Source organism: Ornithorhynchus anatinus, chromosome 3, assembly GCF_004115215.2.
Source record: "Ornithorhynchus anatinus isolate Pmale09 chromosome 3, mOrnAna1.pri.v4, whole genome shotgun sequence".
In the NCBI taxonomy this organism is placed as follows: Eukaryota; Metazoa; Chordata; class Mammalia; order Monotremata; family Ornithorhynchidae; genus Ornithorhynchus; species Ornithorhynchus anatinus.
Genome location: NC_041730.1, coordinates 71,651,385 through 71,663,728, shown reverse-complemented (window position 1 = coordinate 71,663,728; position 12,344 = coordinate 71,651,385). Strand labels below are relative to the sequence as shown.

Genomic DNA, 12,344 nt, shown 5'->3' with positions numbered 1-12,344 from the left:
TTGTAAGAATAAAGTTGGTCAGCCTTTTTACTTCTTTCAAAATGAATAAATATATCAAAGGAGGAACACTTTTTTCCTGAGATTTCACACATACCAAATAAAAGAAAAGAGCTTCTAAATGATCTGGGCAATTCTGTAGGGAGATAAGTGAAATAAATAAGCAGTGATAAGACCATAAGCTCCTTGTGGGCAGAGATCACATCTACCATCTCTACTGTACTGTGCTTTCCTAAGTGCTTAGTACAGTGCTCTGCACACAGTAAGCACTCAATAACAAATATATATGTATATATATAAAACTTGATTGATTCACTGAGTAGAGGTAGAAAGGAAAATGCTTGGAGACTTGGTTCCATTCTCTGAGCAATTCTGCAGGCAGATAAGATATATAATCAGTGATAAGAATGCTGAGGTGGAGGAGAGAGGGAGGAAAATGCTTAGAGACATGGTTCCGCTAGGAACAAGCCTTCCTGACCATTCAGCTCTTACAGGAGGCAATCTCAAAATAATTTTTCTGTCACCCCTGACTGTATCATTTAAACAGCCATCCTTAGCATTTATGTGAATATCCATTTACATATTCGATTTACTTATTCATTTATTTCATTTTTTTCCAGACTCTTGTTGGTCCCAACCACATCCCCATTTTTCCTTCTGATCTGTGTTTTTGTACAATTTATATCTGCCTGCCTGCCTCTATTATACTGTATGTTCTTTGAGAGCAGGGACTTGATCTTTTTCTTTTACTGAACTCTCCCAAGCTCTAGCCATCTTTAGCATTTATGTGAATATCCATTTACATATTCGATTTACTTATTCATTTATTTCATTTTTTTCAGACTCTTGTTGTTCCCAACCACATCCCCATTTTTCCTTCTGTTCCGTGTTTATGTACAATTTATATCTGCCTCCCCCTATTATATTGTAAGATCCTTGAGAACAGGGATTTGGTCTTTTTCTTCTTCTGAACTCCCCCAAGCTCTAGTGCAGTGTTTTGCCCACAGTAAGCTCTAAGTACAGTTAGTTACCTGCGCATAATAAGAACTCGCCATGGTGGTATTCATTGAGGACTTAACGGCAGAACACTGCACTAAGCACTGGGGAAAGTACGGTGTAATAGAGTTGGTATATATAATCTCTGGCCACAAGAGGCATAAGTCTACAGTAGGAGACAGGCATTAAAATAAATTAAAGATAATTACAAATGAGTACAACTGAATTTGAGAGATTATGGTAGAGTCCAGCCTCCCAGGGTAAATAATGCTCACCCCTAATCCCATCATTATTTCTGTAAAGTTAAATCTCTAATACTCATGCTAATTTGCCCATCCTTACGGAGAACACATTATAATTCTGGTTGGACAAAACAGAACCTAGTTTGAACAGAAGCTCACACTTCACTGACCATGTTTTCTCCAGGAATAAATAGGCACAATTGAATCTGCACCAGTGTCAGTGTCACCTTTATTTTCAAAACCATCGTAATAATTAATAATAATTGTGGCATTTATTAAAGCATTCAACACCAAACAAATGAACACACGGATGCACTGCACAGATAAGATAAACTATCTGAAAGCATGTTTCCAATAGCCTGCCTCTGAGCCCATCCCAGAAATCCTGCCCCAACCATGTGGGCCTGATTGACAGAGAGCATTTTAGGATTGTCATTGTTTATTGTTGTATTGTTCTTTTCCAAGTGCTTAGTATAGTTCTCTCCACACAGTAAGTGCTTAATAAATATGATTTAATGAATGAATAAATGATCCCCATTCCCTCCTTCTGTTGCTGGTCTGTGTGGCCTCAGGGTCACCAGGGTTCACTCAGGCCAGCGGGGTGCAATGGGAAGGGGCGAGCAGGACCGAAAGCACAACCAGACGTGGCTACCAATAGTTTAGATGGCAAGTAAGTCTAACAGAGGAAGCGACGTGAACCCAAATACGTGGCCTTGAGACAAATAACGCTGACGTTCTCAGAAAGCATTAGGGGCCAGATTGAAACGCAATGGAGAAAGAGCAGCAGGAGGGATTTACCAGAACGCTCACGATGATGCCTATTAAGCATCGACATTGTGCTGAGTGTTCCGAGTACAGAATCAAACAGAGAGGCAAGTGACTGCTTAGAAGTGACTGTGTGGATTGGGAATAAATGGCCAAGAGGGAGTCAGCTTCACATGCTCTTTTGTTCAACATATAAAAAGGTCGGCAGAAAGCTACGATTCAGATTAAGTATGAGTTCTGGGGCCCCAGGTCTAAGTGTTGAAAGGTCTGGTTATGGGAGAGTGAAGGTTTTACTGATTTTCTGATTTCCATTTTGAACAAGAATGAAACATATTATCTGGTAGACTCTAAAATTACTATCCCAAACCACCCGATGGCAAGGTTCAAACTTGATATCACGTGGAGGCACAAGATTTTGAAAAACGGATATGCACAGTCACAACTAGCCTAAGTGCTCTCCTTTTTGGAGGCGTATTTTATAATTGAGAATACAGATTTTTCATCTTGTCATCTATTTGGTCTAAATTTAGGGGTTGAGCTCATGTTTCCTGGGTGCATTGCACTTACTTGTCTCCTTTTGCCTGATACAGGCTCAATCCTGGCAGGAAAGGGTGGGATGGGAAAAGAAAGACCAGAATTGGCTTGAACTCTTCCTGAAGCTGTGAAGCCCATGTTGTCCCATGTTGTTTATTTCATTCATTCATTCAATCGTATTTATTGAATGCGTACTGTGTGTAGAGTAATGTACTAAGCTCTTGGAAAGTACAATTCAGCAATAGAGACAATCCCTGCCCACACTGGGCTTACAGTCTGGGGTGGCTATAAACTCTGGCAAGAAAGGCAACTCTGCTATTGCTATGCCCGTGCACAGAACCCATTCACAGTGGCCAAAGGAGAACATCTCATGTGTGATGATAATAATAATTATAGTATTTGTTAAGCACTTACTATGTGTCGAGTACTGTTCTAAGATAGGTTGGATGCTGTCCCTGTCTCTCAGGGAACTAAAAATAGGAGGGAGAATAGGTATTGAATCCTCATTTTACAGATGAGGAAACTGAGGCACAGAGAAGTGATTTGTCCAATATTACTCAACAGACAAGTAGCAGGTGTATTACTAAAACTCAAGTCCTTTGACACCCAGGCTCGTGTTTTTCCACTGGGCTATGCTGCTTCTCAGATGTAGCTTCCCCTGTGAATTTGGGCTATCAGATGCTTTTCAATCAATCAATTTCGAATGCTTACTGGGTGTAGAACAGTGTATTAAGCAGCTAGGACAATATGATATCCTTAAAGAATTTACAGTCTAGTTTAGAGATAGACATTAAAATGAGTTACAGATAGGAAATGCAGAAGAGTAGAAGGATATGTACATAAGTGCTATGAGGCTTGGGATGGGGTAAGTATTGATGTTCTTAAAGAGTACAGACTCAAGCGCATAAGTGATGCAAAGTGAGGGTGAATAAAATGGGGGAAAGGGAGGTTAAACAGAGAAGCTTTCTGGAGGAGTGATTTTAGTAATAATAATAATAATGATAATAATGATGATGATGGTATTTGTTAAGTGCTTTCTATGTGCCAGGCACTTTTACTAAGAGCTGGGGTGAATACAAGTATATCAGGTTGGACACAGTTCCTGTCCCCCATGGGGTTCACAGTCTCAATCCCCATTTTACAGATGAAGTAACTGAGGCACAGAGAAGTGAAGTGACTTGCCCAAGGTCACACAGCAGACAAGTGGAAGAGCTGGGATAAGAACCCGTGACTTTCTAACTTCCCAAGCTGTGCTCTCTCCACTCTGCCTCAGTAGAGCTTTGAAGATGGGAGAATGGTGGGCTGTTGCATATGAAGGGGGAGGGGCATTCTAACAGGAGAAACGACATGAGCAAGGTGTTAACAGGGAGAGGATACTAAGTGGGTAGATTGGCATGAGAGGAGCAAAGTGTTGTTGTTTTTTAAATGGCTATGTGCCGGGCACTGTACTTAGCACTGGGGTAGAAAAAAGTTAATCAGGTTGGACAAGGACCCTGCCCCATCTAGGGATCACAGTCTTAATCCCCCTTTTACAGATGAGGTAAATGAGGCATAGAGAAATTAAGTGTCTGGCTCAAGGTGACACAAACAAGAGTTGGAGGCAGGATTAAAATAAAAAATAAATTATGGCATTTGTTAAGCGCTTAATATGTGCAAAGCATTGTTCTAAGCGCTGGGGTTGATACAAGGTAATCGGCTTGTCCCAGTCTTGATCCCCATTTTACAGATGAGGTAACAGGCACAGAGAAGTTAAGTGACTTTCCCAAAGTTACACAGCTGATAAGTGGCGGAGCAGGGATTAGAACCCATGACCTCTGACTCCCAACCCCATGCTGGTACCACTGAGCCATGCTGCTTCCCAGTCCAGGCCTCTGACTGATTAGGATGCAGGTCCTCTGAAGTGTTATGTGGGACCTTTCCTCCTTTAATTTCTTGTCTTATGTTCCTGGAGACGTTTGTCAGGATACAAAGGTTTCAGACATCCTATACTTCATCAGTTCTCTCTCTCCCTCTTACCGATCAACTCTCTTCATGCACTACCAACCTCACTACATCGTGTGTTTTACCACGATTATACCCCCAAGTGCTTAGTTCAGTACTCTCCACACAGTAGTTGCTCAATGAATACTGATTGATTAGGATTGACTGAATCACATATCAGTCCATGCAGGTCAATATTGCATATTGCCCAGTCCTGGATCTTGCAACCTATCAGTGCTCAGTAATGATAGGTGCTCAGTAATGCTAGGCAGTGGTGATGAGGGAGATGCATTTACCACAGGGCAAACAGCCTGAAAACCCTAAGAGTCTTGTCAAGTCAATCCATTCCTTAGTCATGTGCACCTCAATTTTTCAGACAAATACGATTAATAAGTAGACTAGGCAGAGTTGATGCCAGTAAAATGTCCATTCTCCCAGAAGACATTTGGTGGTCAGTTCATCTATTTCATCTAATTTCTATTTCATTTAAGAAAAGAATATTAAAGACTACATGTTCAGCACAATGGAGGGAGACAAGGAAGGATGAATCCATTCTACACTTCCTTAGTAACCCTCGGAAGCCACCAAAGTCTTAGCCAGGAAGTGAAGCTCTGGAATTGCTTTAATTCCTCACCTCCAAACGATACATTTATAGTTAATTAAAATAACCAAACCACTCTGCATACCTCTCATGCATATTCATTAGGGTGCTCTCTGTCAGAAATTACCATCCTGCTGGGTTTTGTCCCAGGGGCTTTCTTGAGAAGTTAAAGGAAAACAGACACGTGGCAGAACAGCATCCAGCAGTTCTGAGAGATAGGGTGAACACAGAAGAAGCTGGCTGAGTTGGGGAGAGGGTAAATGACTCAGAACCCTCCAAGACTTCTGAAAAATCTAAGTCAGAGTGCCACTTGGACCTTATCATGGGTTGAGATGATTAGATTAGGGGTCAGGGTGAAAATACACTGCAGACCACATCAAGAGGCTCTATAAATGAATTGGCTTTCTGAGGGAGATCTGAGGGAGACCAGGGCTCCGGGGCTTGATTTAGAAAGCCCATTTATGTTCTGTTTGTCCTCCACTTCCTTCCATACCACTGAAAGAAAGGTGAGATTTTGGAATGATTTCTAAAGTCAGCTTTTGTTCTAATCTGAATGATTTTAACATGGATTAAAGTTCCACAACCTGAAGAAAGGGTCTCTCAACCAAACCTTCCTGGGGTTAAAATACAAATTATTACAAAAGGAAATGTAAAGCAAGCATTCTGACTCTAGGATATGACAGAATGAAGCAAATAGTTAAGCAGGATTCAAATTGTTTCTGCACAACCCTCCCAGGGGAAATTCTGCCTCTGTGCTGGGACTGGGTAAGTGCTGAGCCCAAACTCTGCAGATTTTTCAATTAGGACTCCTTCTCTGGAGCCCTCAGGCCTAGGAGTCAGGAGCCCTGGATTCTAATCTCAGCTCTGGCACTTGCCTGCTGTGTGATTCTGGGCAAGTCATTTAACCTCCCAGTGCCTCGATTTCCTCAACTGAAGTGTGGAAATTCAATATCTGTGCTCCCTTCCTCTTCGACTTGTGAACACCATGTAGGGCAGGGACTATGTCCGATCTGATTAACTTGTATTTACCCCAGAGTTTAGAATAGTGCTTGACATATAGTAGGTGCTGAACAAATAGGATAAAAAAAAGAAACTGTGATCATAAACAAAGGATATGGGACATAGCAGGTGAAAGGAGGGCTGATGCAACTCAAGATGAGGAGGAGGAGGAGACAGAGGAGGATTAATAGGAAAAGAGGAAGAAAGAGCTAGTAGAAGAAAGAGCTAGTACCCCTCTTCTTGGTCCAGGGGTTCTGCCCAGCCCCCATGCTCAAGACCTATGCATTGATTTAACCACAGCCGTAGAACCAAGCTGGGGCTAATTGTTCCAGCATGATGCATCCGACTCTAATCTATGAGCAAATAATGGATAAGTTATTCTTTGAGAAAGGGAAAATGCCTAATTAAAATCATATCACAGCAGCCAAATAAAAAGGAAACACTTTCAAATCTGCTTATGTGAGTAAACCCGAAAGACCTTTCTGTCCTGTGGAGCGGAGAAAAACTCAGAAAAAAGAAAGGTTTATTTGGATTTCTTTTTCTCCTGAAACAGGCACCAAGGGGTTGCATGTAACCCTTGCTGAGCAGCACGTGTTTTGGAGGCAAAGGTTTGAAAGGCAAATGATAATTCATTCCATGAGGAGATTAAAGAGGAAGAGAGAAGGAAGAAAGGAGTTACAGAGGCTGTGTATCATCCTGCACTTTCATCTGGCTGTCAGTCTGAGGAGGAGGCAGCATGTTCTAACTGGGAAGGTAATTAACCATGTGGTTTCTCCTGCCGAAAAGAAAGGCTTTCACCTGCCACTAATTTTCCTTTCAGTGACAAAGGTCATTGTGGATCTGAATGGAAGGGATAAAGGCGCTGTTAGAAGCGGCCCACTTAATGCAAATGAAGTGAGGTGAGGCAAGGGGGTAAGGGGAGAATAGGGAGGGGTGGTCCAGATGGCCATGTGTCCTCCATCCATCCCGTACCTCAGCATCTCTCCTCCCCCATGCCTAACCAGAGTGAGGCAGGTAGCACTGCAAATTTCTCCTCACCCGTCCCTCCCCAAAATGTCAGTTCAGTTCCAACCTAGCCCAATCCCCAAACATTTCTCATTCCAGGAGTCTCAGGAGACCAGTTAGGCTCTGGAGGCGATCTGAGAGTTTGAGTCTAGACCTGGGCTAGGGTTGGGGTTCTGGTTCCAGATTCAGAGCCTGATCTAGAGCCGATTCAAACCCTGAGCCTACTTCAAAGCAGATCAAAGTTTTGATCTGTCTCCAGAAGTGTCCGGGGGTTCCACTAAGAGATGACCACTCATCTCTGGCCAAGGGCAACTCTGATCTGAATTGGACCTCCCAGCAGCTTCTGGTCATCGTCATCATCATCATCATCATCATCATCACTGATATTTATTGAGCACTTACCATAAGCCAAGAGCACTGTCCTAAGCACTAAGAAAACAAGACATCAGGGTTAGCAGGCACATTCCCTGCCCAAAATGAGCTTAAAGTCTGGAGGGGGAGACAGGCATTAAGATAAATAAATAATTACAATATATAATTTAAAGATATGTACATAAGTGCTGAGAGATGAGTCTGTGCCCATGGTAATGAGTACTGGGTTGGACCCCACTTTCCCGGACTCAAGGGCAGGGGTTCAAACCCATTCTGGAAATTTTGGTTTGGAATCTCCCCAGAGGAAATGCTGATGGACCAAAGAACTGGACCACAAGAACTAACATCCACACTTTAGTTCATTCGAGAAGCAGCTTGCAAAAAGCAGGGCCAGAATCATTCCCTGGCTTTTCTGCGATGGTGACTGTGACTCTTTTCTTGGCCTACTCTCTCCCATTGCTTTTCCATGTTGCCTTGGCCTGCTGACTGGAGTGATATCCTGTCTCCCCTGATGGGAATGTCTCTTCTCTTATATGATTCCTTCTCCCAGCTGAACACAGATGCAAGGGCTATTGATAGCAGTGGAAAGTCCCCAAGGAGGGCAGCTCTAGGCCCAGGCAAATGTCTCCTCTGGGGTGCTGGCCTTCAGAATGCACAATACAAATCATGGCTTGTTGTCAGAAATTACAGAAAGAGGATCAGTTAGCTGCAGAATCCCCCAGGAAGTGAATGATGTTTCAGATAGCTTAGCATCACAGACCACGAAAAATTACCCAACACATCTATCAGCTTTCCAAAAGACTAGACATAAATGAGACAATCTCCACCAGCAACATTCTGATATTTCAGTGTGATTTGGGAAGCTTAGTTAGTAAAGGCGGAATATTTTTAAAGGTAAATGATATTTCCTCTTCATTATAAACTCCCTACCCTGTGCCCCTGTTTTTACTTGTGCTTCATTTATGGCTTACATTTGCTTTTCCTCATTGAAGTTTTCCATCCTATGGATTTCTTCCATCTTGCTTCACTCCTGCTTAGGATTACCCTCCTCTCTCTCTGCCTGCAGACTGCAGCTACATTTCTACTTGACTCTTTCCGCTGATTTTTAAAAATGTTTTTCTGGCATTTATCCACATTCATTTTTCTCCTTAAGTTAATGAAGTATTTCTTATTCCTGCACTAATTCACTTCAATGAACCTCTGTTCTCTCCTTCCCCAAGACAGGTGAGGAAGTTGAGAATTTTATAAAGAGCTGACATCTTTTGTCTGATGAAAATTCACTTTTCTAATATATTGATATTTAGTGCTCAAGAATAAAATGTTATGTGGTATTTTCTCTGAGGGATCCCCATAAAATTTAAAAGAAGGCATTTTAGTTTGCCTTTGATAACACGACTATTCCAAAACTTGTGCATAATTTAATTTAGATTAAGAAATTGAGATGTCACAATAGAAATCTGGGCTTTTAAAGAAACATTCATTCTCTCATTTTTTAAAATAATTTTTTCACCCTATTATTTAAAGATGCATTTCATAGTCAACTTCAAATACATTCAGTTTAAGAAAAATTACCAGCCTGGAACATTACTGATTTAAAACCACCATCGCATAGACAAATGAAACTCATGAAATCAACATTCTTTACCAACTCCAGGCTTAAAACATGACTAGCTTGTGGATATCTAGAAGACTGAATCAATAACTTGCTCAGCATTCTGAAGGATATGAGTTGGATTCGAACTCATACCTCAAATTTATTGTCTTTATAGCACTCACCACCTATTCCACCCACTAACAGCACTGTATTAAGAGAATGCAAAGTACTGTACTAGACACAGTGCTTAGCTTTTGTTCTCACCCTAGTGTCATTAATTTAACCATCCTCATTATCAGAGGCATTTCAATACTTCTGTTCATAGTGTTGAACAGATACAGTCCTTATTCTTCCAGAGTCTAGGGACAACACACCCCTGACATAGGTATTAGGACCTACAGACTAGTGAGCTAATGACTTACGAACAGCCACTTTCATTAGATAAGTAAAAAAAAAAAAATGTTTTGAGCGAGTAATTCTTGGGAGTTTTGTTTCTGCATATTTCCCCCTCTCCAATTTATCATTTTTCTCAGATCTTTTTAAAAAATTCTCCATTCAGTCATTCCTTTTACTCTTTTGTTTCCTTTCCTTTCTCTCCTGTCATTTCTTTTTAGTAGTCTTCTGGCCTATTCTTAGATTGAGGTCCCTATTTCCCCACTGTGTAATCTCCCCGGTGCTTAGCACCCAGTAAGTACTTAAATAAATACTATTGCTGTCTCAATCCTCCTTTTTCTCAACCTTCTAGCCTCTATCTTGGGCTCCTCCTCTTTCTCATCTACAGGGTTCTTCAGTCCACATCAATTTCCTGTGGGCTAGGCTGTGAGCATATGGAACCATGATGCCCCCATCCCCCCATTCATCAGAGGGGTTCTTTGAAAATACCATGAGGACATTTGGCACCATTGTGGAATTGGCATAACGGGTGAAGGCCACAAGGACCAGAGAAGGAAAAGCATCTGCAATAACTGAAAGAGTTCTTGCTCCAGAAGCACTGTCAGCAGAACAGCTCTAAAGCATTGAAAAAGTGGACTCAATCCAGATTGGTTTTTGACAGACCATGAAAAATGGGGGGGAGGTGGGAGGAGGAGAGAAGGGAATTCATGATTTTAAAATGATTTGCCTGGCCTGGGCTTGAGAACATCATCTGCTGATGCCACTTTACCGGGCACTAAGAGCAAAGAGAAGGTTAAGGTTTTTTTCCATTAATAGTATTTTATTTAGTCTTTTGTCTCAAATCCAATTCCCTGCATGCCAGCAAAGGGCACAAGATGTGATGAGCTTTTACATATTTGCCATAGATCCTAATAGGTTTTTGACCACTGGAAAGGGCAAGGTGTGTCCTAACATCATTAATTTATGTCCAAATACATTCTGCATATTACAGCTATTGTTATCTGATCATAAATAATGCAGAAGAGCTCTATTTCTCAATGCATTCAGTAAATACTTTCCTTGAACTGTTAACTTTGCTCTTGACAAGGAACCTGAAGGGAGACTGATTTTCCTGGTTGTGCATTTATCAGAAAAGAGGGCCAGAGAGAGCTCATTGTGATCCCCAAACGTTTCCATCTGAGAATTGCTCCTACAAATCATCAACTGCTCCAGCAGGACATGATCGCCCTGCTCCTCTCAACCAGCACTGAGTAGGGTTGGGGTCAAAGCCACTCACTTGAAGGCAATAATTGGAAAAAGGGTCCATGCCACTCCATAAACAGCCTTTTGAAAACTGGAATAATGGAGTCGCCCGACATTAGTTAAAGAAATAGAGCCATTACCATTCATTCCGCTTACGTTCATTTTTCTTCAGTGAACCCTTCGGCACTAGTAAAAGTCATCCTAAAAGACCAAAGTTTTTGCAATTTCTCTCTATCAGCATCCTACACCACCCCTAATGCCTCTCACCTTGGACTGCATTTAGGTGTCTAGTGATGGGCACCCTCCCTCCTGGTGTATTGGATCACCAAGTCACATTTATGCCTATTACACTCTCTCAAGTGCTTAGTACAGCATTCTGTACACAGTAAACACTCAATAAGTATCATTGCTTGACTGATTGATGAAAAATCCCTGTACTTACCCTGGCCCTGGCCCTAGTGGATAGGGCTCTGTCAATATGGTTATTTTAGAAATGAGAGAGAAAGCTAGAAAGAGAGAGAGCAGGGCAACACCGTTTCTGTGACTGCTATTGTAGTGCCATTAGAAGGTGGAGAGGTGGCAGGGGACATATCGGTTTATTGTTATATTGTACTCTCCCAATGAGAAGCAGCATGGCTTAGTGGAAAGAGCATGGGCTTGGGAGTCAGAGGTTATGAGTTCTAATCCTGGCTCCACCACTTATCAGCTGTGTGACTTTGGGAAGTCACTTCACTTCTCTGTGCTTCAATTACCTCATCTATAAAATGGGGATTAAGACTGTGAGCCCCACGTGGGACAACCTGATTATTTTGTATTTACCCCCAGCGTTTAGAACGGTGCTTGGCACATAGTAAGCGCTTAACAAATACCATTACTATTAATACAGTGCTCTGCACACAGTAAGTGCTCAATTAATGCTACTGACTGACAGACGGACTGACTGACCACGCGGACACTTGGAATTTATTTAGTGCGTGGCACAGTTTTCATTCATTCATTCAATCGTACTTATTGAGCACTTACTGTGTGCAGAGCATTGTATTAAACACTTGGAATGTACAGTTCAGCAACAGATAGAGACAATCCCTGCCCAACAACGGGCTCATAGTCTAAAAGGGGAAGACAGACAGCAAAACAAAACAAGTAGTCAGGCATCAGTACTACCGAAATAGCTAAACAGAATCATAGATATATACACATCATTAGTAAGCAAAGCCATAGGCTTCTGTACCCAATTAGTTCTAGATCCAGCTTTGGTCCTTTTTGTTCAGTTTTCAGCTTTGGTTTTTGATCAGTCACAATCAGAAGTATTTATTGAGCTCCTACTGTGAGCAGAGGTCTGTGCTAAGATCTTGGGAATTGGCAAGAGAATTACTGAGTATGATCCTTGTTTTTAAGGAGCTGATCATTTAGTTGGGGAGATGGGCACTAAAAAGATAGGAAGAAGCATGATGGTGTTTAGAGGCAGGGGAAGTGTGTGTGAGGGCACATATGCTTAGTTGTTCCAAAAATCCTGAAATGGCAGTAGAGGGGATTTAAGGTTGGGAGATGAAAATGAACCAGGGAAGGCCTCCTGGAGGAAATGTGATTTCCAAAAGGTTTTGAAGATGAGGAAAGCTGTTGC

At 41.8% G+C, this 12,344-nt stretch overlaps 1 protein-coding gene across 1 annotated transcript in view; it reads right to left on the bottom strand.

The window, feature by feature from the left end:
- Positions 1-12,344, bottom strand: part of ONECUT2 (one cut homeobox 2) — a 52,327-nt gene that overhangs the window by 12,269 nt on the left and 27,714 nt on the right. The window lies entirely within an intron of this gene.